The sequence below is a fragment of the Ovis canadensis genome, chromosome 2, assembly GCF_042477335.2.
Source record: "Ovis canadensis isolate MfBH-ARS-UI-01 breed Bighorn chromosome 2, ARS-UI_OviCan_v2, whole genome shotgun sequence".
Classification (NCBI taxonomy): Eukaryota; Metazoa; Chordata; class Mammalia; order Artiodactyla; family Bovidae; genus Ovis; species Ovis canadensis.
In genome coordinates, this window is record NC_091246.1 from 130,725,654 (window position 1) to 130,751,953 (window position 26,300).

The following is a 26,300-nucleotide window of genomic DNA, read 5'->3' on the forward strand; positions in this document are numbered from 1 at the left end:
GCACAATCCAGCATATTCTTGGAATCAAGATTGCTGGGAGAAATATCAATAACCTCAGATATGCAGATGACACCACCCTTATGGCAGAAAGTGAAGAGAAGCTAAAAAGCCTCTCGATGAAAGTGAAAGAGGAGAGTGAAAAAGTTGGCTTAAAGCTCAACATTCAGAAATTAAGATCATGGCATCCGGTCCCATCACTTCATGGCAAACAGAAGGGGAAACAGTGAGACACTTTATTTGGGGGGGCTCAAAAATCACTGCAAATGGTGATTGCAGCCATGAAATTAAAAGACGCTTAACTCCTTGGAAGGAAAGTTATGACCAACCTAGATAGCATATTAAAAAGCAGAGATATTACTTAGCCAACAAAGGTCTGCCTAGTCAAGGCTATGGTTTTTCCAGTGGTCATGTATGGATGTGAGAGTCAGACTATAACGAAAGCTAAGTGCAGAAGAATTGATGCTTTTGAACTGTGATGTTGGAGAAGACTCTTGAGAGTTCCTTGGACTTCAAGGAGATCCAACCAGTCCATCCTAAAGAGATAGTCCTGAGTGTTCATTAGTAGGACTGATGCTAAAGCTGAAACTCCAATACTTTGGCCACCTGATGAGAAGAGCTGACTCATTTGAAAAGCCCCTGATGCTGGAAAAGATTGATGGCAGGAGAAGGGGATGACAGAGGATGAGATTGTTGGATGGATCACCGACTCAATGGACATGGGTTTGAGTGGACTCCAGGAGTTGGTGATTGACAGGGAGGCCTGGCATGCTGTGGTTCATGGGGTCACAAAGAGTTGGCCATAACTGAGCGACTGAACTGAACTGAACTATCTCCTTCAACTTATTCACAGTTGATTGAGTCTGGGACTCTGGCATATGCTAAGGTCAATGCTGCCTCAGAATGCTGCTTATAATTCATTGATGTTGTCTACAATGAAATACTTTATGAGGTAAAGTAAAAAGCAAGAGTAAACTTTTGCCTGCAGTGTTAATCAGAATGGTCAACAAAGTTACATACCCATATGAAAATTTGAGTTTGTCCAAAAGCATATCATGCTGATTGATGGGTTATTAGACCAGGAGCAAGCTTTCTTCCACTTGCTATACAAGTAAAATTCCTCAAGCTCAGTGTTCCTTTCTGCAATGCAATTTACTGAATAGGCACACTTTCTTTTTAGCCCATCAGTGTCAGTTTGATCACTATTAGCTCTCTATAGGCTTTGGAAAGGTTCCCTGGGCAGATGGTGAAGAATCCATCTGCAATGCAGGAGACCCAGGGTTCAGTCCCTGGGTCAGGAAGATCCCCTGGAGAAGGGAATGGCCACTTCAGTATTCTTGCCTGGAGAATTCCATGGACTGGCTCCAGTCCATGGTTTCACAAAGAGTCAGAAGAGACTGAGTGGCTAACATTTTCACTTTCAAGCTTTGGAAAGTACAGGAAACTGCTCTAGTTACTGCTTATTTCCCATGAATAATAAAGTCCCTCACCTCTAATCCAGAATCTTGTGTCTTCTAACACCAAGTTAGTAGTGGGCTCACTTGTTAGACTGACATGTGGTAAAATCACAGATCTTTCATGGTTCTTGACAGTTTCCTGATATAATGGTGTAATTTCCAGTTCAGCCTAAATAATGGCCACAAAGGGTGAATGTGAAATAAAATTTCCTAAATTAAAAATACATTAAACTTTCAGTTTAACAATCAGGACAAAAAAATCAAAGCCGCATACATCAACATGACAACTGTTTGCTCCAGAATTTTTTTCCTCAGATACTTATGTAATCCAGCGAATAATTTCATTATATGTGTCAATAATTTCCCCTAATTGATTTTTTCAAGATAGACTGCACATATTAGCCTATTTCTCAGGGCACTAGTTCCTTCAAATGAACAAAGCATTTTCTTATTAAACAACTCTTTATTTAACTAAATTTTATTCAAGATCTTCCAGTCCAAACCTTATACAATTCACCCAATTGAGTTCAGATTTCCAAAAGTGAAAGACTCACGGTAAGCCACTGAAATCCAGATCCCAAGTCTCCATAAAATTCTCAGGCTTCTTTTGTTGAGACATTAGTAAGACTTTATTAAGTTGGTCCTCTTCCTTCGTGCAGGAGGTAATAAACTTGTATCTGATTCATGGGGTTATTATTCTGTGTGTGTGTGTGTGTGTGTGTGTGTGTATGCATGTGTGCATGTGTGCACGTGTGCCTGTGCACATGTGTGAGAGAGAGAGAGAGAGAGAGAATTCTGGGGTTAACAGTATTAATGGCTATTTTCAGATGTCTACAGCTCTACTAAGCTTCAAAAATACCCTATTAGGTTTCAGGTTTTTTTTTTTTTTTAATCTTTTGGGTTTTCTTTATTTACTTCACCAAATAAGGGGCAACCATATTTTTAATGGCTTGCAATGTTACCAAATAATAATGAATTTCTCTGAATTATCTCCAGTGTGTCGCAAGAAAATGCACATTAACCACAAACTAAAAAATATGAAAAAGAGGATGGATTGCTAAAACAATGTCAAGAAGCAATTGCAGCATCATATAAAATAAATCTATAAATGAATTACTTGAAATATTTTTCCTCATTAAACTAATATTAAGCAATTACAAAACTTTAAAAATCAATGAATAAACTACTAAGGAAAAAAATACTTGTCCATGGAAAGCTTGCTTTGTTTCATTTATATCAAATAATTATCTACAGAATTCAAGGAGAATATATCTGCAGAATTCTGGCTTTCTTTTACTTCATATCTGGCAATAAGGAAAAGCTATAAAAGCCAGTAATGAAGAACTACATGATTCAATATTATATATTTTGAATTAGCAAGTCTTAATTTTTTTTAGTTGTCATATTATACAGAATTTCAGTTCAGGTCAGGTCAGTCTCTCAGTCATGTTCAACTCCTTGCGACCCCATGTACTGAAGCACACCAGTCCTCCCTGTCCATCACCAACTCCCAGAGTTTACTCAATGCCCATTGAGTCGGTGATGCCATCGAACCGTCTCATTCTCTGTCGTCCCTTTCTCCTCCCACTTTCAATCTTTCCCAGCATCAGGGTCTTTTCAAATGAGTCAGTACTTTGAATCAGGTGGCCAAAGTACTAGAGTTTCAGCTTCAGCATCAGTCCTTCCAAAGAATATTCAGGACTGATTTCCTTTATAATGGACTGGTTTGATCTCCTTGCTGTCCAAGAGACTCAAGAGTCTTTTCCAACACCACAGTTCAAAAACATCAATTCTTTGACACAGCTTTCTTCATAGGCCAATTCTCACATCCATACATGACTACTGGAAAAACCATAGCCTTGACAAGATGGACATTTGTTGGGAAAGTAATGTTTCTGCTTTTCAATATGCTATCTAAGTTGGTCATAACTTTTCTTCCAAGGAGCAAGCGTTTTTTAATTTCATGGCTGCAATCACCATTTGCAGTGATTTTTGAGCCCCCCAAAATAAAGTCTCTCACTGTTTCCCCATATATTTGCCATGAAGTGATGGGACCAGATGCCATGATCTTAGTTTCTTAATGTTGAGCTTTAAGCCAATTTTTTCACTCTCTTCTTTCACTTTCATCAAAAGGCTCTTTAGTTCTTCTTAACTTTCTGCCATAAGGGTGGTGTCATCTGCATATCTGAGGTTATTGATTATTCTCCTGGCAATATTGATTCCAGCTTGATTCTTGTGCTTCATCCAGCCAAGCATTTCTCATGATGTACTCTGCATATAAGTTAAATAAGCAGGATGACAATATACAGCCTTGACGTACTCCTTTCCTGGTTTGGAACCAGTCTGTTGTTCCAAATGCAGTTCTAACTTCTGCTTCTTGACCTGCATACAGTTTTCTCAGAGTCTGGTCAAGTGGTCTGGTATTCCCATCTCTTTTAGAATTTTCCAGTTTATCATGATCCACACAGTCAAAGGCTTTGGCATATAGAATTTACCAGGCATTTCATCTTTTTTTTTCTTCCTTTCTTGAAGTTATTGGTATGAGAGGGATGATTTCATTATGTTTACCAATGTGCAATCAAATGCAAACTCTCTCCATTTAAGTTCTCTAGACCAGATTTTTCTTCACAGTAGTCAAGCCCGCTTTAACAGAAATAATGTGGTTATAGCGCTTTTTCTAAGTATGCTAAGCTTTGATTATAGGCTGCAGCAGAAAATGCCTTTGACTACTACAGAAAAATGTGTCAAATACAATTTGAAACTTTAGTAAGCTGCAATAGGGAAAATATCTGCTACCTTTCAGCTAAAAAGTCTTAAAAAACATTTAAATAAAGTAGATTAGATTAAAACTTATTGATCCTTAATTTTAATGTATACTTAATAATGAATAAAGATGACATTTTTTCTGTTGATGGGTGGGTGAGGAAGACAGTAAAAAGTCTTTCAGCAATTTTCACACTTTGTAAAACAATACCAATTCTATCATCCCATGCTTAAGCTTATTTAATACTAATAATAATTATGTAGCAAAAAGCAAAATTCTGCTTAGCTTCAGTGCCAAAGAAGTGAAACTAAATTGATCATAAACTATAAAATTATCTATCAACATCACTAATTTAATAGATTTTGAAATAGAATTTTTCTTAATATCTATAATTGTATATATATAGACCTGTTCTCTTTTTAATTAAAATGCTATCTTCTAGTGGTAATAAGTTCGACCCAGTTTTATGTATTAAAAGTACTATTTAAAATTATACATCATTTATAGGTAATAAATGTAGACAGAGTCAGGCGCTATGGAAAGAATCAAGCCCAATAATCCAATGAAACAAGCAAACCTATAGATTATTGATGATACAGATAACATTTGATATCTAATCAGATAAATGTGCTGGAATGACACAAATCCAAATCAAAAGATTGTTCAAAGTCAAGGATTAGTAAAGTTGGATAAAGTCATACAAGCAGACCATTCTAAGTACTCAGATCAAATAAGTATCTAGGATAGCAAGATAAGCTTGAAAGGTCAGGCAACCATGAAAGCATACTAGGTGGAAATGCAAAGTCAAGGTTGAAAAGACTACATGAAAATATAGTTTTCAGCTCATATTTAGCAACAGAAAGAAGCAAGTATCTAAGAACAGAGGGCTTTGATTATGAGGTTTGATAATTCAATATTCTTCCTTTTACTCTAAGGTTCTATATAAATGCATTAAATGTTCATGAAGTACAATTTTTATGTAATTACAGCATGTCCCTCTTTAAAAATCTACATACAGAGAATGAACAATATGAATTAAGAAACCAAAAAAAGGAGGGAATGAGTAATGAGAAACTCATGCCACAGATCCAGATATCTAGCATAAGGAGCAGTAGCAAGAACTATTTTTGAAAATGGGTCAATGTTTCTTGAAGCAAGAGAGCATTATAATCTCTTCAAGGATTCCAGAATCGTGGTTAGAGTATGAGTAAAAATGATTATGGACAAATGGGCAAGATTCCCAGGGAGAGTAGTATAGAGTGAAAGTTGGGTTTGCTAGTACATTATTTGCTAGGGTTCCCTCGTGGCTCAGATGGTAAAGAATCTGCCTGCAATGCAGAAGACCTGGGTTTGATCCCTGGGTCAGGAAGATCTGCTGGAGAAGGAAATGGCAACCCACTCCAGTATTCTTACCTGGACAATTCCATGGACAGGATCCTGACGGACTATAGTCCATGGGGTTGCAAAGAGTTGAACACGACTGAGTGACTAATATTTTCACTTCATTTCACAAACTTGTTTACTGAATTCCACTTAGAAGCCAAACTAATTTTTAGATTTTCAAATGCCGTTTTTGTAAAATATAAGTAAGTGGAATATATCTAAATTCTGCTCACAGTTCTAACAGAAAATCAGTGGAAATATCACCTGTAATGGGGTAAAATACAATTTATCAACCCATGGACTACAGAAATATCTCCAGGGTGGTAGAAATAAAATTCTAATTGAAAATCATTAGGAAAGTAAGTCATGTGTGGTAAAATAAACTTAAAAGCCAAGACTGTGAGCTTGGCAAAACTGACATTAAACAATAAATCAAGAAGACAGAAGCTCAGAATGTGAGGAACAAATCAGGGTTAACAGTCTGAAAGAGGCTCAGGCAAGTCATTTCATGAGTAAGCACAAGAAAAATGTTAGAGTCCCACTTTTAGATATATCAGCAACATGGTATAGGAGTATGCTGGATAGCTCAAAGGAATCATGTGTAACTGGTCAGAATGTATGATGATATGTCACACTTAATTCATAAAAAATGTAACAAGTTGGAGCCTCACTTTTAAACTTCCTCCCTGGAGGTCAGGATATAACATATCTTAAATTTGACATTTCTAAATAGTTATAGTACTACAAAATTGAACTCCAGGTTTTGAGTTCCAAAAATATTAGGAAAAGCATTTGATAAAATTCAATATCCATTTATGAAAAAAATGTCAACAAAGTGGGTGTAGAGGGATGTACCTCAACATAGTAAAAACCATGTTTAACAAACCCACAGATAGCATACTTAACAATGAAAAACTGGAAGCTTTTCCTCTAAGATCAAGAATAAGGCAAAGATGCCCAATCTAATAACTTTTGTTCAACCTAGTTTTGGAAATCCTAACCACAGCAATTAAGCAAGAAAAATAAATTAATAAAAATATACAAAGGAAGGAAAAAAGAAGGAAAATTGTCACTATCTGCAGAAGACCTGATACTATATATAGAAAATCCTAAAGACTCCATCAAAAAACTGTTAGAACTAATAAGACAAATTCAGTAAAATCACAGGATTCAAAATTAATACATGGATGTCAGTGGTGTTTGTATACACTAATAATGAACTATCACAGAGAGAAATGAAGAAAGAAATCTCATTTATAATTGTATCAAAAAGAATAAAATACTTAAGAATAAACAAGGAGATGAAAGACCTCTGCCCTGAAAACTAAGAAACTGAAGACACCAATAGTAAATGGAAATATATTCAGTGTTCATGAATTTGAATAATTAATATTTTAAACTCATTACTACCAAAGCACTCTACAAATTTAATACAATTCCTACCAAAACTTTAATGGCATATTTCATAGAACTAGAACAAATAACTCTAAAATCTGTATGCCAGCCACAAGAGATTGCCAAATAGCCAAAACATCTTGAGAAAGAAGAATAAGCTGGAGGTATCATGCCCTGATTTCAAACTATACAATAATAATATAGTACACTACTGACACAAAGACAGATCAGTGAAACAGAACGGAGAATCTAGAAATAAACTTATACATATAAGGACAATTAATGTATGACAAATGTATACAATGAAGAAAGGGTTGTCTCTCTCTTTGAGGAAGAGTATTGGGAAAACTGGACAGCCATATGCAAAGAAAAAAAAATAGACCTCATCTTATACTATACAGTAAAATTAACTAACAACTGCTTAAGCTTTGAATGTAAGACATGAAACTATAAAATTGCTAAAAAAAAAAAAATCCCATAACCTCATTGACAGCAGTCTTAGCAATGTTTTTGTGGATCTGACTCCAAAGCAATGAAAACAAAAGCAAAAGTAAACAAACGGGACTACAACAAACTAAAAAGCTTGTGCACAGCACAGGAAACCATCATCAAAGATAAAAGGAAACCTGGATTGAAGAAAATATGTGTCCAAAATATAGGAACAACTTGTACAACCCAGCAACAAAAAACAACACAGTTGAAAAATTGAAAAAAATAAGCAGAGGATCTGAACAAACATTTTTCCAAAGAAGACAATGACATGGCCAACAAATACATAAAAAGATGTTCAACATCACTATCTCAGAAATGCAAATCAAAACCACAACGAGATATCACACTTGTTAGAAGGGCTAGCATTAAGAAGATAAGAAATAACAAATGTTAGAGAGAATGGGAAAAAGGAACCCTTGTGCACTGTTGGTGAGAATGTAAATTGGTGTAGCCACTATGGAAAAGAGTATGATGATTTCTTAAAAACTTAATAAAAAACTACAAGTGATTCAGCTCTTCTACTTTGGATATTTATCCAAAGACTATAAAAACACTAATTTTTAAAGATACATGCACCCCTATGCTCACTGAAGCATTATTTACAATAGCTGAGATTTGGAAGCAACCTAAGTGCCCATCAGTGGGTGAATGGATAAAGAAGATGTGACATAAATACACAATGGAATATTAGTCATAAAAAAGAATGAAATTCTGCCATTTGTAATAACGAGGGTGACCCTGAAGATATTATACACTAAGGGAAATAAGTCAGATGGAGAAAGACAAATACCATATGATTTCACTTATATGCAGAATATAATAAAGTAAAACAGAGAAACAAACAAAATAAATAAAAACAAACGCATAGATATACAGATCAGATTAGTGGTTACCAGAGGAAAAAGAGTTGTTAAGTATGCAAAATAGGTGAGGAGGCCAACTGCATGGTGATGGATGGTAACTAGACTTGGTGGTGATCACTTGTAGTGTACACAGATGTTGAATTAGATACTGCTATATAGCTGAAAGATAATTTTAAGTCATTATATATTATATATGCATAAAATTAATGTGTTCTTATTTTAAGCAAATAATTCTGTACAGATATGTGCATTTTTTCTTATAATACAAATTTCAATATGGATATCATTTTCATTTTAAAGCTGGGGAAATTCACTATTAGAAAAATGTTAAACATGTGGCAATTTCAAAGAGCTAATAAACAATATATACAGTATTTTATTCTAGGAAGATTAGACTGAGTGCCTAACATCTATTTAGTATTATAATTATACATTAAAATTTATTATATTTTTATCTATAATTCTTTGAGAGAAAGAGAAATAAAAGAAACTAATAAGCATAGTAAGAAGTAAACTTTTGTTTCAGCCAATGAAATATTTGTTCTCATTAAAAAAAATGAGTTGATGTCAAATTAAATTATCTGTATATTGAAAATAGAATAAAAATTATCATTTAAACTTACATCATGAATTATTTTTAGTTTTTTTTGAAAAGGATTGACTGAACCAAGGTTCTATTACTGCTATAAAAAGGAAGTAAAAAATCTATTCAGTAAATATGAAACCATACCAAGAAAACCACAAACATACATTTTGGGGTTCAGAGAGATACAATATAAATATTAAATACATTTTGAATAAGTAAAATTAAAGAAGATACTTTTATATTCAAAATGTTATTCTCTCTCTTGAAGTATACAAAAACTTGAAAACGAGGAATTAGACAAGTAAATAAAACCTGAATCTATGCTAGATTCTTGTTTTAAGCAGATATACAGATAGAACTTTAGAATAAACTTATGTATCTCAAAGGATTACAAAGAGCAAATTTATGCACAGGAAGGGATCAGATAAATCTAGCCTGTGTTAAAGATCATTTTTTGTGTTATGATGAATAAACTATGTGGGTAACTAAGGTTGAAGGATGTGTAAATTAGATTTCCACCATTTTTTTTTTTTTTAGAATGTAATAGCAATGTGATGGGGAAGAAGTATACACACAAAAACAATAAACGTATTACACATATGGATCTCACAATGTATTAGAACTTTTCTCCCCCCAGTTCTAAGATCTCTGGTAGTTTAAATTACTTCAGTATTATTTTAACTATTATTTTTCAGTTCGGTTCAGTTCAGTTGCTCAGTCGTGTCTGACTCTTTGCGACCCTATGAACCACAGCATGCCAGGCCTACCTGTCCATCACCAACTCCTGGAGTCCGCCCAAATTCGTATCCATTGAGTCAGTGATGCCATCCAATCATCTCATCCTCTGTCGTCCCCTTCTCCTTCTGTCCCCAATCCCTCCCAGGATCAGGGACTTTTCCAATGAGTCAGCTTTTCGCATGAGGTGGCCAAAGTATTGGAGTTTCAGCTTCAGCATCAGTCCTTCCAATGAACACCCAGGACTGATTTCCTTTAGGATGGACTGGTTGGATCTCCTTGCAGTCCAAGGGACTCTTAAGAGTCCTCTCCAACATCACAGTTCAGAAGCATCAATTCTTCAGCACTCAGCTTTCTTCACATTATCTCACATCCATATATGACCACTGGAAAAACCATAGTCTTGACTAGACGGACCTTTGTTGACAAAGTAATATCTCTGTTTTTTAATATGCTGTCTAGGTGGGTCATAACTTTCCTTTCAAGGAGTAAGTGTCTTTTAATTTCATGGCTGCAGTCACTATCTGCAGGGATTTTGGAGCCCAAAATATAAAGTCAGCCACTGTTTCCAATGTTTCCCCACCTATTTGCCATGAAGTGATGGGACCGGATGCCATCATCTAGTTTTCTGAATGTTGAGCTTTAAGCCAACTTTTTAGCTCTCCTCTTTCACTTTCATCAAGAGGCTCTTTAGTTCTTCTTCACTTTCAGCCATAAGAGTGGTGTCATCTGCATATCTGAGATATCTGCATATTTGTTGATTACTTACTGCTATATACTTTTCATATCTATCTTATTTAAACTAACCAAAATCCTATGAGGTTCTATTATTACTTTTTTGTTTTATACCACACTTTATTTTTAATTTTGGAAAGCATTTTATATGTTTAGAAAGAATGTCTTAACATTTTTAAAGAAACTAATTCTAGTTTAAAAAATCAAAAAGTATAGTAGATACAGGAATGGAAAATAATTTCTCAACAGCTCTTAGAAAAGATACCAGTAGGAAAGTGATTCCAGTGGCTGAGAAAATAGATGGTTTCCAAATATTTGTATAATAGTGTCTCATCCTAAAAAACAACATGACTAGTTATACTCACAACAGTAAAGTAAACATTCCAGAATTATCTTTAAACCAGTTAAACATCTGCTAACAGAATTCTAGTAGTTTATTTTGTACAGCTTTTCCAGTAAATGAATGGATGTCTTTATTCATTGTTTGCTAAAATTACATTGGACCCTTTCCTTTGGAAAATATTTATTCATAAATTAGGTGGTTTTTTTTTGTATTATCCTATAGGGATTTCTGTCCATATAATTCTGAAATAACTAATGTATTTGCATCTACCATATAGAATTAAATTTTTTCTAAGTTTCAAATAAGGTTTAAATGAACATACTCTGTGAGTCAATATACCATGTAAATCCATCTATTAGGTTAAAAATTCAGTGTTAATTCTTTAATTAAAAGCCTGTCTCTCATTTCCATCTCATTAAGTTAATTTACATTCTGCTTTTCTTTAAATAATGACAATTATTTAAATCTTTAATTTTGAAACTAAATGCAGGATGTCAGATTTAGAAAAACAAAACAGCGGTTTTGGTAGTTCTGGGCTTGATGGTGAGCCATGATCATAATTTCCAATACTTCCCCCCAAATCTAGACATTGGAAGAGTCTAATCATGTAAAGGTGGTACATTTACTCAGTACCAATATCTCACACATGTTAAATCTCACTAACATGGTCAGAGAAAATGTTAACCCCAAATCTACCACTGAAGGTGATATGAGCACTGCCCCACCTGAAGTTACTTCAGGAAACATCCAAGTACAAGATGCCAAATCTTCCTTTCAGCCCATCTGAAAATGATGCTAAAAGTACATTATGAATTCTGTCATAATTTTGCTGAAGAACTGAACTTGGCATGTCTGTCATGTATCAATATAAACGAATTGGTAAAAAAAAGTCAGTTAGCCTTATGTGAAATCACCCTAAGTCTACCCAACAGCCCTCTAACTTCTGCCTTCATTCATTCATTCCTCTGTGTCAGACACCGTTCCAGGCACTTGGAATTTTTTATGAATGAAACAGAATAATCACTCCATATTTGTAAAGCATTTGGGAGATATCCATGCTTGCCCCTTTCACTATTTTCTAGTTTATTCTGCCTACTCTAAGCCTCAGAGCATGGTATTATCTTACTTTCCTAAATGTAAAAAATATATATATTATTTCTCTACTGTGTGTATATGTGTATATTTCATAGACAAGAAAATATTATGCAAATTCCATTTAATATATTATCATTTGTATGATTATCTTTTCCTTTAATTGGTTATTATTCTTGTTCCCTAAATTTAATATTGTGTTTTAAGTAATTGTAACTCCAGTACTCTTGCCTGGAAAATCCCATGGATAGAGGAGCCTGATAGGCTGCAGTCCATGGGGTCACGAAGAGTCAAACACAACAGAAAAAGTTCACTTTTACTTCTCACTTTTATGCATTGGAGAAGGAAATGGCAACCCACTCCAGTGTTCTTGCCTGGAGAATCCCATGGACGGGGGAGCCTGGTGGGCTGCTGTCTATGGGGTCGAACAGAGTAGGACATGACTGAAGCAACTTAGCAGCAGCAGCAGCAGCAACCACCTTATAAATTATGTTTCTCTCAAGAAAATATAATAACTGATTCCAAATGTGAGTACTATTACAAATAATTATAGTTATACAAGGTATGTTTTTATTTAAATGGCCCTTTGTTTGCCAAGCAGGCCTGTTATATATCTTAAAGGACACATTTATCACATTTAGTGCTTCCATGGTGGCTCAGTTGGTAAAGAATCTGACTGAAATGCAGGAGACCCAGCTTCAATCCCTGGATGTGGAAGGTTCCCTGGAGAAAGGAATAGCTACCCAGTCCAGAATTCTTGCCTAGAGAATTTCATGGACAGAGGAGCCTTGTAGGCTACTGTCTAGGAGGTCACAAAGAATTGGACATGGCTGAGTGACTAACACTTTCACTTTTACTTTCTTTATAAAACTTGTCCATATAGTATGAATTCAAACTATGGCTAAAATTGTCAGATTTCTTTACTATTTAAGAGGATATGATATCCTATAGTATTTAGTAAATTGTGAAAAATCATGTTTTTATTAATTTTTAAAGGTCATTAAAATTCTCATTATAAAGTTAATCCTTAATCTTATTTGTGACATATAACAAAAGAAAAGAAGAAGAATGTTAGCTAATATTCTGGAAAAAAGTGAACAAAAATTAAATATAACAACGTTCCTGCTCTTTTTATTCTCACTTCAAGGATGTTAGCTTATTCTATTAAGCAAAATTATTTAAACATTTCAGTTGAAAAGCATATCATAGCTTATTTCTTACTAACATATTTTGTTTAGATATTTAGAGGCTCTGATACAAGAGGACAAAATGAAAATAAGACAAGTGGTAGAATCAGAAAGAATATTAAGGATGAAAATAGAAGCTATATAAAGCTTGAATTAGAGTTCCAACTAAAGCAATGAGTATTTGAGACCTATGACATAATAGATAAAATATGTGTAACTCATAAGCTATTTTTGGCACAGATGATTGTTTACATGAAGTTTAAAATTCTTTACATTTCTATCAACATTGTGACAGTATTGGCCAAAATTACTGCCTTCTAGTTCAATTCAGTCGCTCAGTCGTGTCCGACTCTTTGCGACCCCATGAATCGCAGCACACCAGGCCTCCCTGTCCATCACCAACTCCCGGAGGTCACTCAGACTCACATCCATCGAGTCAGTGATGCCATCCAGCCATCTCATCCTCTGACGTCCCCTTCTCCTTCTGCCCCCGATCCGTCCCAGCATCAGAGTCTTTCCAAAGAGTCAACTCTTCACATGAGGTGGCCAAAGTACTGGAGTTTCAGCTTTAGCATCATTCCTTCCAAAGAAATCCCAGGCCTGATCTCCTTCAGAAAGGACGGGTTGGATCTCCTTGCAGTCCAAGGGACTCTCAAGAGTCTTCTCCAACACCACAGTTCAAAAGAATCAATTCTTCGGCACTCAGCCTTCTTCACAGTCCAACTCTCACATCCATATATGACCACAGGAAAACCATAGCCTTGACTAGACGGACCTTTGTCGGCAAAGTAATGTCCCTGCTTTTGAATATGCTATCTAGGTTGGTCATCACTTTTCTTCCAAGGAGTAAGCATCTTTTAATTTCATGGCTACAGTCACCACCTGCAGTGATTTTGGAGCCCCAAAAAATAAAGTCTGATACTGTTTTCACTGTTTCCCCATCTATTTCCCATGAAGTGATGGGACCGGATGCCATGATCTTCGTTTTCTGAATGTTGAGCTTTAAGCCAAATTTTTCGCTCTCCTCTTTCACTTTCATCAAGAGGCCCTTTAGTTCCTCTTCACTTTCTGCCATAAGGGTGGTGTTATCTGTATATCTGAGGTTATTGAGATTTCTCCTGGCAATCTTGATTTCAGCTTGTGCTTCTACCAGTCCAGCGTTTCCATGATGTAATCTGCATAGAAGTTAAATAAGCAGGGTGACAATATACAGCCTTGACATACTCCTTTTCCTATTTGGAACCTGCCTGTTGTTCCATGTCCAGTTCTAAGTGTTACTTCCTGACTTGCATACAGATTTCTCAAGAGGCAGGTTAGGTGTTCTGGGATTCCCGTCTCTTTCAGAATTTTCCACAGTTTATTGTGATCCACACAGTCAAAGGCTTTGGCATAGTCAATAAAGCAGAAGTAGATGTTTTTCTGGAACTCTCTTGCTTTTTCCATGATCCAGCAGATGTTGGCAATTTGGTCTCTTGTTCCTCTGCCCTCTCTAAAACCAGCTTGGACATCAGGGAGTTCACGGTTCACGTACTGCTGAAGCCTGGCTTGGAGAATTTTGAGCATTACTTTACTAGCGTGTGAGATGAGTGCAATTGTGCAGTACTTTGAGCATTCTTTTGCATTGCCTTTCTTTGGAATTGGAATGAAAATTGACCCTTTCCACTCCTGTGGCCACTGCTGAGTTTTCCAAATTTGCTGGCATATTGAGTGCAGCACTTTCACAGCATCATCTTTCAGGGTTTGAAACAGCTCAACTGGAATTCCATCACCTCCACTAGCTTTGTTCATAGTGATGCTTTCTAAGGCCCACTTGACTTTACCTTCCAAGATGTCTGGCTCTAGATTAGTGATCACATCATCACGATTATCTGGGTCGTGAAGATCTTTTTTGTACAGTTCTTCCATGTATTCTTGCCACCTCTTCTTAATATCTTCTGCTTCTGTTAGGTCCATACCATTTCTGTCCTTGATCGAGCCCATCTTTTCATGAAATATTCCCTGGATATCTCTAATTTTCTTGAAGAGATCTCTAGTCTTTCCCATTCTGTTGTTTTCCCTTATTTCTTTGCATTGATCACTGAAGAAGGCTTTCTTATCTCTTCTTGTTTTTCTTTGGAACTCTGCATTCAGATGCTTATATCTTTCCTTTTCTCCTTTGCCTTTCACCTCTCTTCTTTTCACAGCTATTTGAAAAGCCTCCCAGACAGCCATTTTGCTTTTTTGCATTTCTTTTCCATGGGGATGTTCTTGATCCCTGTCTCCTGTACAATGTCACGAACCTCATTCCGTAGTTCATTAGGCACTCTATCTATCAGATCTAGGCCCTTAAATCTATTTCTCACTTCCACTGTATAATCATAAGGGATTTGATTTAGGTCATATCTGAATGGTCTAGTGTTCTTCCTTACTTTCTTCAATTTGAGTCTGAATTTGATAATAAGGAGTTCATGATCTGAGCCACAGTCAGCTCCTCGTCTTGTTTTTGTTGACTCTGTAGAGCTTCTCCATCTATGTCAAAATTCTCTATAACCACTGTGCTGTAATAAATTAATTTTTAAAAAATTCCCTATACCCACTGTACCTTAATCCTGACAAACCCATTGACATCTATTTTTTTTTAAGTGGGAGGGAATTTAAACCTAGAGAGATTCTGACTTGAGTGTTAGTTGCACTACTCTTCCTAAAATTGAGCTTTTTGTACTATGCTTACATTTGGAGCTTTACAAAACCCAGTATGTTTACCATATGGAGCAAAAGTATTAGATTCTACAAATAATATAATAATACTTCTGAAAATAGACATTAATGTAAAGAGCATGGCAAACAAATTTAGAATAAACTAATAATATATCTTTTTCAATGAGTCAACTCTTTGCATGAGGTGGCCAAAGTACTGGAGTTTCAGCTTTAGCATCATTCCTTCCAAAGAAATCCCAGGGCTGACCTCCTCTGATGCTGGTAGGGATTGGGGGCAGGAGAACGGGACAACAGAGGATGAAATGGCTGGATGGCATCACTGACTCGATGGACGTGAGTCTGAGTGAACTCTGGGAGTTGGTGATGGACAGGGAGGCCTGGTGTGCTGCGATTCTTGGGGTGACAAAGAGTCGGAGACGACTGAATGACTGAACTGAACTGAACTGAATAATATATCTTGGTTTTGTTTTTTTATTTCATGTTTCATAGGAACATTCTAGGTCTATTCCAAAAAATAGCAGTGAAATAAATTTCAATTAAAATCAACACACAGAAATCCCTTGCATTCCTATACACTAATAATGAGAAAGTAGAAAAAGAAATGAAGGAAACAATTCCATTCACCATTGCAACGAAAAGAATAAAATACTTAGGAATATATCTACCTAAAGATACTAAAGACCTATATATAGAAAACTATAAAACACTGATGAAAGAAATCAAAGAGGACACTAAATAGATGGAGAAATATTCCATGTTCATGGATCGGAAGAATCAATATAGTGAACACGAGTATACTACACAAAGAAATCTACAGATTCAATGTGATCCCTATCAAGCTACCAGCGTTATTTTTCACAGAACTAGAACAAATAATTTTAAGATTTGTATGGAAATACAAAAAACTAGAATAGCCAAAGCAATCTTGAGAAAGAAGAATGGAACTGGAGGAATCAACTTGCCTGACTTCAGGCTCTACTACAAAGCCACAGTCATTAAGACAGTATGGTACTGGCACAAAGACAGAAATCTAGCTCAATGGAACAAAATAGAAAGCCCAGAGATAAATCCACACACACATGGACACCTTATCTATGACACAGGAGGCAAGAATATACAATGGAGTAAAGACAATCTCTTTAACAAGTGGTGCTGGGAAAACTGGTCAACCACTTGTAAAAGAATGAAACTAGATCACTTTCTAACACCGCACACAAAAATAAACTCAAAATGGAATAAAGATCTAAATGTAAGACCAGAAACTATAAAACTCCTAGAGGAGAACATAGGCAAAACACTCTCCGACATAAATCACAGCAGGATCCTCTATGATCCACCTCCCAGAATACTGGAAATAAAAGCAAAAGTAAACAAATGGGATCTAATTAAAATGAAAAGCTTATGCACAACAAAGGAAAGTATAAGTAAAGGTGAAAAGACAGCCTTCTGAATGGGAGAAAATAATAGCAAATGAAGCAACTGACAAACAACTAATCTCAAAAATATACAAGCAACTTATGCAGCTCAATTCCAGAAAAATAAATGACCCAATCAAAAAATGGGCCAAAGAACTAAATAGACATTTCTCCAAAGAAGACATATGGATGGCTAACAAACACATGAAAAGATGCTCAACATCACTCATTATTAGAGAAATGCAAATCAAAACCACAATGAGGTACCACTTCACACCAGTCAGAATGGCTGCGATCCAAAAATCTGCAAGCAATAAATGCTGGAGAGGGTGTGGAGAAAAGGGAACCCTCTTACACTGTTGGTGGGATGCAAACTAGTACAACCACTATGGAGAACAGTGTGGAGATTCCTTAAAAAATTGCAAATAGTACTGCCTTATGACCCAGCAATCCCATTGCTGGGCATACACACCGAGGAAACCAGAATTGAAAGAGACACATGTACCCCAATGTTCATCGCAGCACTGTTTATAATAGCCAGGACATGGAAACAACCTAGATGTCCATCAGCAGATGAATGGATAAGAAAGCAGTGGTACATATACACAATGGAGTATTACTCAACCGTTAAAAAGAATTCATTTGAATCAGTTCTGATGAGATGGATGAAACTGGAGCCAATTATACAGAGTGAAGTAAGCCAGAAAGAAAAACACCAATACAGTATACTAACACATATATATGGAATTTAGAAAGTTGGGAATGATGACCCTGTATGTAAGACAGCAAAAAAGACACAGATGTGTATAGTGGACTTTTGGACTCAATTGGAGAGGGATAGGGTGGGATGATTTGGGAGAATGGCATTGAAACATGTATACTATCATGTAAGAATCGAATCACCAGTCTATGTCCAATGCAGGATACAGCATGCTTGGGGCTGGTGCATGGGGATGACCCAGAGAGATGTTAGGGGGAGGAAGGTGGGAGGCGGGTTCATGTTTGGGAACGCATGTACACCTGTGGTAGATGCATGTCAATGTATGGCAAAACCAATACAGTATTGTAAAGTAAAATAAAGTAAAAATAAAAATTAAAAAAAAGAAAGAAAAATAATAAATATAAACATTAATGAAGAAAATAGATAAGAATTATTTGTAAAATGTCACTCTCTTATTCTCCCAGAGCTCACTTTATGTAACTAATAAAAGATTAATTACTTTTATTATAATTATGTTTACAGTATTTCTCTCTAGATTCCTTTCTAAGCCTCTAGAAGACAAGTACTATATTTTATTAAATTCTGTGTCGCAGATTTCTGGTACAGTGACATTATACAATAGGCACTAAAAAACATTGCTGAATAAATGGAGGACATTAATTTTAAAAGAAAAACATGGGGTGAATCTCGTTCATAAGCATATGTATGATCTGCAGCATAAGTTCTTAAAATATGGCAAAAATAACTTTTCTAGATAAACTTATGCTGCTTAGAGTGAAATAGCACTCTTTTAGGGTTATTTTGCATTCTGGAAATAAGCTATTGTATTTGTACTAAATTTTAACTTTCATCTTTTAAAGTTGGTAGCTGGAAAGTCCAAATACCAATCATATATTTAAAACAGATAAATGAATTCCTGAAGATCCACCAAGACCCTTGAGAATCCTTGCTAAGTGCATGGCAAACTTACTTCTAGGAGAAAAAAAAAAAAAGTTAGTTGTGGTGCTTTCCTTGTCAATACCCAAGAAACTGGCTCAACAGATGGATGATCAAAGGAGCTGACCCTACTGCTATTGTTATGGCTAACATAACTAGAATTGATTTATACTCTAGAGTTTATTTATAGTAACTGATTGATTCAACAAGTGTTTCCTACATGCTGTTTCCTGAGCTGGAGCCCAGGAGATCAAATTTAGTAACTTGCAGTTTATGTTCTAAATGAGCTGTCAATTTAGAACAAGAATGATAGCTCAGTCATTGTTTGTATCATTAAAACACATCATTACAGGAGGGTAAGAATGCCATTGGGGTTTTCATATTTCAAAATTGTCAACCTACTTTTGAAAATCAGTAATTTATTCTATACATTTATTGCTTCTCCAGTGATAGCTGCTTAGGAGATTATTTTTGATCATTTTTTAAACAGTGTTTCCTATAATCCATCATACAAAGTAACACCCAGGAAGAGTCAGAGATTTTTCTTATTTCTCTAAAACTAAATTTTAAATCCATTTGTAGTTTCTCAGTGGGGCCATTTTATTGGTAATGTGTGCCCTCATTTCCATCTAAAAACTCACCCTGAGGCAAGGACCAGATTCAGCTATGCTATTTTGGGAAGTGATTTTGAGAAACAGTAGTGACTGAGTGGGAAGACTGAGACAGGAAAGAAGAAAAAGCGTACTCAGAGGTAAGTTTCAAATGACCACTATGTTAAGAGGACTAGCCTCATTCCCACTAGGGAAACTCTGAGGATCTTTATACAAGTAAATCTCAGAATACAGCTGGTTTCCTCGAGTAAGAAGTAAACCGTGAGGTTCTTAGCTTTTCCTCATGGCTTGGAGAGCTCTGGTGAAGTTGACATATCTTCTGCTACTACCAGCAACTAGCCTGTGTAGCTGAACCACTAAAATCTAAGAAAAAAAGATGAATTCAGAGGCTGATTTTGACAACTGTCTAATTTCTAATTATCCATAAATGTCTGACATTTGCATAATTTGATAGTTTGAATCAAATTTGATATGTTCCTGAGACTCTAGCTTTTTAGACTAAAATCAATGTGGTGATGGCAAATAGGCTAAATAAATAAGAAACAAGAACAGCCCTTTGTATGCACCTGTAATAAAACTTAGCTATTGTCAAGATGTGATTATATTAATGATATTTTATGTAATAAAATATAAACTGTCTTTAAAAAGAAAAGTAAACTGTGATAACATGCCTTAGGGCATAAGTGTCCATCAAATTTTTCACTTTATGTTTGAGAATACTTCCAAACATAGGTGGCTCTGCTTACATATACTGCTGCCCAAGCAGAATGTTGGCTTCTGGTGACAGACAGATTCATTTCCATAAAATATAATAGTACTGGTTTTCTAATAATACAATGTCCAAATCCTGGGTTCATAAATATTAGATTTTATCATTTTGTCTAGCTGATGTATTCCTGTTCCCCAGTGATTTGCAAATGAAAAGGCAGGAAAAGTATGTATATATTTTTGTGATTCAATAGTTTTGTTCATACATACTCATGTGCCAAATGCACAGCCCTGAAGTAATGAAGGTAAGAGAAGCTATATAGTTCTGTTTTGAGTACTTTTGCGGACTGTGCCAACCTTACACAGACAGAGCTACTATAACATCTCTGTAAGCCCAACAGTATTCAGGGGCTTGTGAGAGGCCTGGAGTGTGCAGGGAGGATGGCAGTGATGTTATGGAATCACTTGCCTGAAAAGACCTTTTTCCCAGTTTTGCTTGAGCTGTTAGAATTTCAATTTCACCTTTATAATAATAAGTATTCTTTAGAATTTATATTTAAAAAATCCTTATCTCCAGTTCTATGTGATAAGATGGAATAGACAACTATTTCCTTCTCAAAATATCTTCTTGGTAGTATCTGTGAAATGATAGATTTACTACTAAGCACTTAGGGAGATTTAAGAAAAAACTTATGACAATGATCATCAATTCTAATGTTGTGAAGACTGTATCAATTCTGGCAGGCACCAAGTACTCAAACTGAGAATTTTACTCATATTCAGCTTTGTTCAACATGTTTCTTAGCCTGCAAATATTCACTTTAGTAACATAAGCCTTGCTAGTACTCAGGCACTAATTTATAGAAATTATCTGAGAAAAGAATAATATTAAGCATGAATATTTTTTAAGCCCCAAATAATGTTTGTTCCTGGAAGGTTAAGGGAGAAATCTCCCTTTTTACATCCCATCATCTGGTTGCCTTCCACTTCAGTTAACTAAAAATTTGGGGAAATTTTTACATTAAATTTATCATCTCTACAACAATAATAGACTATTCTTAATATCCTCTGAAAACTATCTTTTACCTTCTAGAATCCAGTGGTCACTAGAGGGCTACTATTAAGGCTTCCCTGGTGACTCAGAGGTTAAAGCGTGTGCCCGCAATGTGGGAAACCCTGGTTCGATCCCTGGTTTGGGAATATTCTCTGGAGAAGGAAATGGCAACCCACTCCAGTATTCTTGTCTGTGCCTGGAGAATCCCATGGAGGAAGGAGCCTGGTAGGCTACAGTCCAGGGGGTCGCAAAGAGTCAGACACGACTGAGCGACTTCACTTTCACTTTTCACTTTCAGAGGGCTACTATTAGGCATACTCAGTTGCTTGTTGAAGCCCTGACCTTACCTACACTACAATAACTTAAAGATGCATTATGTTGAAAGGAGATGAAGAGCAATGTGAACATTGATCTTCATTTTGATCTTTCACAGTCACCATAATTTTTCCTCTGAGAGTGTATTATATAAACAAGAATGTCACTTATAAACTATCAAAGATATATTTTCTATTTGAGATAACCAGTGACTGTCCTCTAGATTCAAATTTCCAAGATGCCACTATAGGTTGTGAATAGCTGGTGTATATAAATGAGTTCTAAATAAATAGATTATTAATCCACTAAACACCAAGAGTCTCTCTATACAATTCATGATATATGCTATGCTGCTGCTAAGTCCCTTCAGTTGTGTCTAACTCTGTGCGACCCCATAGACGGCAGCCCACCAGGCTTCCCCGTCCCTGAGATTCTCTGGAACCAAAATAAAAAATTGTTACTCTATTTTGATATAGTCAACAATCTGATGAAATATCGTAAAACTAGGAACAATAAAGTAATGCAATTTGGTACTGATTATAGCTGCAATGAGGGTTACAAAAATGCAAAGAACGGTGACTGCAAGACGTAGTACATTAGGAATTTAGATATTAACCTGAAACATAGAAAATAAAGTTCCCATTAAAGTAAGAAAATACTTAGTCTTAAAAGTGTAAATAATCTGTGAAAATGAAGAATATATACATCCAGAAACAGCATTGTTTTGCCAAGTAATCTTTCCAATTAGGGCAATCTTTCCAATTTGGTACAATATAGAATAAAAGTGAATAAATACCAAGTAATAAATTAATAATTATTATTAATAATATTATTATTAATAATAAATAAATAAATAAATAAATAAATTTCAGACTCAGACAAGAAAACTCATACATCTTCCTACAGAAATTGATAGGTTAAAGCTTGTTTAGAAAAAACAAATCTTACTAGTGGTTTCAGATAAATTGGTCTAAGAAAATTCTATCAGAGAGCTTGTAGAAAAACCACTGGATGGAGTTATAAAAACGAGAACTAAGATGGCGAGGAGAAAATAGACAAATAAGGTACAATTCCAAGGATGCACAAAGGAAAAACATTATTTCAATTTTCTCTAAGATTATTACCTGAAAATAATGAAAGGAAATAAATAAAATGATGCCAAGGTCTCTAATTTTTAATAATCAAGAAGGAAGAAATGTGCAAAGTTAATTATGTAGGGGTAACTAGAGAATAAAACCAGTTGGGCAGGAAGTACATTAGTTTAACTTTGGAATATGATCATCTTGGGCTGAGAGCAAGACAATAATTAGAAATGTGCTCAAGCCTGTTGAAACAAACAGAATACAGTAAATACCAAAGAAGAACAAGGGTTGTAAATTTGCTGCTTGTCAGCACCATTGGGTGAGTAATTGTTTCCTAGTATTTAGTATAAAGCGATAATTCGCTAAAGTACAAAATATTTCAAAACAGTCCCAGACAAATACAGAAGAATGGTAAGAAACAGGAAAACGAGAAGAATTTGTAAAAATAGAGGGAGATTTTAGGAAGGCAATCAGCCTTAATGTAACATATTGTATTTCCTTTGACATCTTGCTTGAAACAGTTTAAAAGTCACAGCTCTTAGCCATTTGAGCTTTTATCATAAGAGCATTTGAAAAAGGTGAAAGTGGACTTGCTATTGATTTTAAACAACTAGCAAACCCCAAATCAGAAGTTCCAGTCAATTTTTAAACATCTGTACTCTTAGAAAATGAAACACAAACCAAGTTATGCCACTCCTCAGCTCCCACCTTAAATTAGATACCAGTTTACTGTATCAAGCAATGTATGAGGATGTGGTACTTGCTTGGAACTGCTTTGTAGAATATATAGGATAATTATTGACTTTAATTCCAAATCACATTGTATAGTGTATATTTTGTAAACCTCACATGCACCAATAATTAAACAAAGAATCAAAGGAAAAAAAAACCAATATGGAATTGCTATGAGTAAGAGTATCTGGACTCTGGACTGTGAACAACCGAGAAAGTCTTAAATCCATGGCAAACAACCAGATAGAGTCTTAAAGAATAGCAAGCAGGGCTGTGTTCTTTACATTCACATTTCCTGGATTTGGCTCACCAGAGTTTTAATCTCAGGCAACCAGCTTGCTGCATCTTTGCTTAATACCTTCTGGGTGGAAACTAATTTTACTGTTGATTAGGTAGGAACATATTTCAGCTTGTAGTACTATTTAAAGGGACAGAATCCAACTATTATTTTTTGTTCTTTACTGATCATTTAGTAGATATATAATTACATGTATATAGATATGTAATTATATATGTATAATTATATATTATACAAATATATGTATATGATACATATAATGGGCCTTTCAAAGTAAATCATGAGTATCTATTTAATTAGATGAGGCTAAAAGAAATAAGATCCCTGAAATTTTATTTTTGGAATGACACAGCATTAAAGTTTAACACCCCTTCAACAACACACACACATTTATGTTTTTGTATAGAGTCAAACCGCATAACTTTTCTCAAGATTTGATGTTTTTTCTTTCCTATACTTTGCTCTTTTTCTCCTTCTAACATAAATTGCTCTGACAAGTATGTTCCAGTTACATGCCAAGTGTTCACAATGTGCTAAGTATCTATACAATGTACCTTCTCAACATAAGTGGGTTTGGTTTGTTTGTTGTTGTTCAGTTTGGCTTGTTTACTATTTACTAAAGGCAAAATTCTGAATGTTTATAAAAGAACTGAAAAAGAAAGAAATGTCACACCATGTACAGTCACCAGATGAAATGAAGTGATATCACTAAATTCATTTTTATATCATTGCATCTCTATGATTGAAAGAAAGAAGAAAGCAATAAATAAAGGAAAGAAACTGCCAGCTGACAATGAAGCAAAAGTTTATGTTTGTCTAATCCCTCTTATTATAATCTCCCTAATTTTGCCACTAACCTATAACTTCATATATATATATATATAACTTGTATAATAAAAACTGGCTTTTAATGATTTTATAATTCAACATTCAAATAAAACTTCTGGTAATACACAATATGCTAACCATGTATTTTAAAGTTTATTTTAACTTAAATTTGAAAATTTATGTTCTTCTTTAAAAAGAGACAAAAAATGTGCCATTTGCAGAGATATGGATGAACCTAGGGACTGTTATACAGAGTGAAGTAAGTCAGAAGGAGAAAAATAAATATTTTATAAAATTGCTTATATGTGGAATTGAGAAAAATAGAACCAATTACTTATATACAAACCAGAAATAGAGAAACAGATGTAGAGAACAAGCATATGCATACTAATTGAGGAAGAGAGGGTAGGATGAATGGGAAGATTGGGACTGATATATACACACTACTATGTAAAAAATAGATAACCAATGAGAACCTGCTGTAAATTAGAACAGATAACTCAACTTAGTGCTGTGTGGTGACCTGAATAGGAAGCGAATCCAAAAAGAGGAGATATATGTTTTCATATAGCTGATGCACTTTGCTATACCACAGAAACTAATATAACATTGTAAAGCAACTATATGCCAATAAAATTAATAAGAGATAAAACCTAGTTCTTATAATCAAAGTTTAGTAAATGTAGGCTGAAAACTGAGTAAATAAATAAAAGCTTTGGGAGTTTTACTTTGATAATTGTCCATATATTCTTTATTCACATTAAGCTTTTTCTAGAACTACATTGTAAATATCTAAACTAAAATCATCAGTGCTGAAGCAGAGAGCCTTTGGAATTCTCCAGGCAAGAATACTGGGTTGCCATTCCCTTCTTCAAGGGATCTTCTCAACCCAGGGATGGAGCCCATGTCTCTCACATTGCAGGCAGATTCTTTGCCATTTGAGCTACCCGGGAAGCCCTTACATTCTTAGGGAAACACTAAATTACTCAATTATTTAAATTAACCTATTAAATAAAGCTCAACTATTTCTCTGTTCTATTTACTTTGATACTAATGTTTCAGAGGTTCTCTAAGGCAGAAACAATATAATTTCTCTCCAATCCAATCCTTACCAAATATAAGGGTGTGCTAGTGAAGATTATAATAACTAATATTTGTACACTATATTGTTTATTTCAAGGTCCCTTTAAACTTGACAAAAATGTTACTAACCTAATCATTGCTCCTTTTGTCTTCAAGCATAGAAGGTTTAATCAGCCTCTTCAGTTCATGTCCCATTATTATCATTCACAAAAGGCTCTTCTCTCATTTTAATTACAGTTATTATATTTTCCCCTTTAACCCCATACCCAGCCTCATTTCTCTTGGCCCTTTCCATAGAAAGATATTCATATTAACAAATTCATTTTGCATGTGTTCTTACAAATTTGGGGATATGTTCTCATGCATACAATTTTAAAAGTACATTGTAGTACATATCTCCTTATGTTTGTTACTTTTATCCCTAATCATGCTTTTAGTTTTATCCTAAGGTTTTTATTATGGAAAAAAATACATAACTATTTTTAAGTATACAGATCTGTGGCATTAGGTACATTCACATTGTGCAGCCATCACCAGCATCCATCCCCAGAAATTTTTCATCTTCCCACACTGAAATTCTGCTCCTGTTAAATACTATTTCTCCAACCCCACCACCTTCCAGGCCCTGACAACCACTGTTCCACTTCATATCTCTGTGAATTGGACTACTCTAAACTTTTCATAAGTAGAATCATACAATATTTGTCCTTTTATGATTGATATAGTTCATTTAGTATAATGTGCTCAATATTATTCCATGTTTTAGCATATGTCAGAACATTATTTTAAAG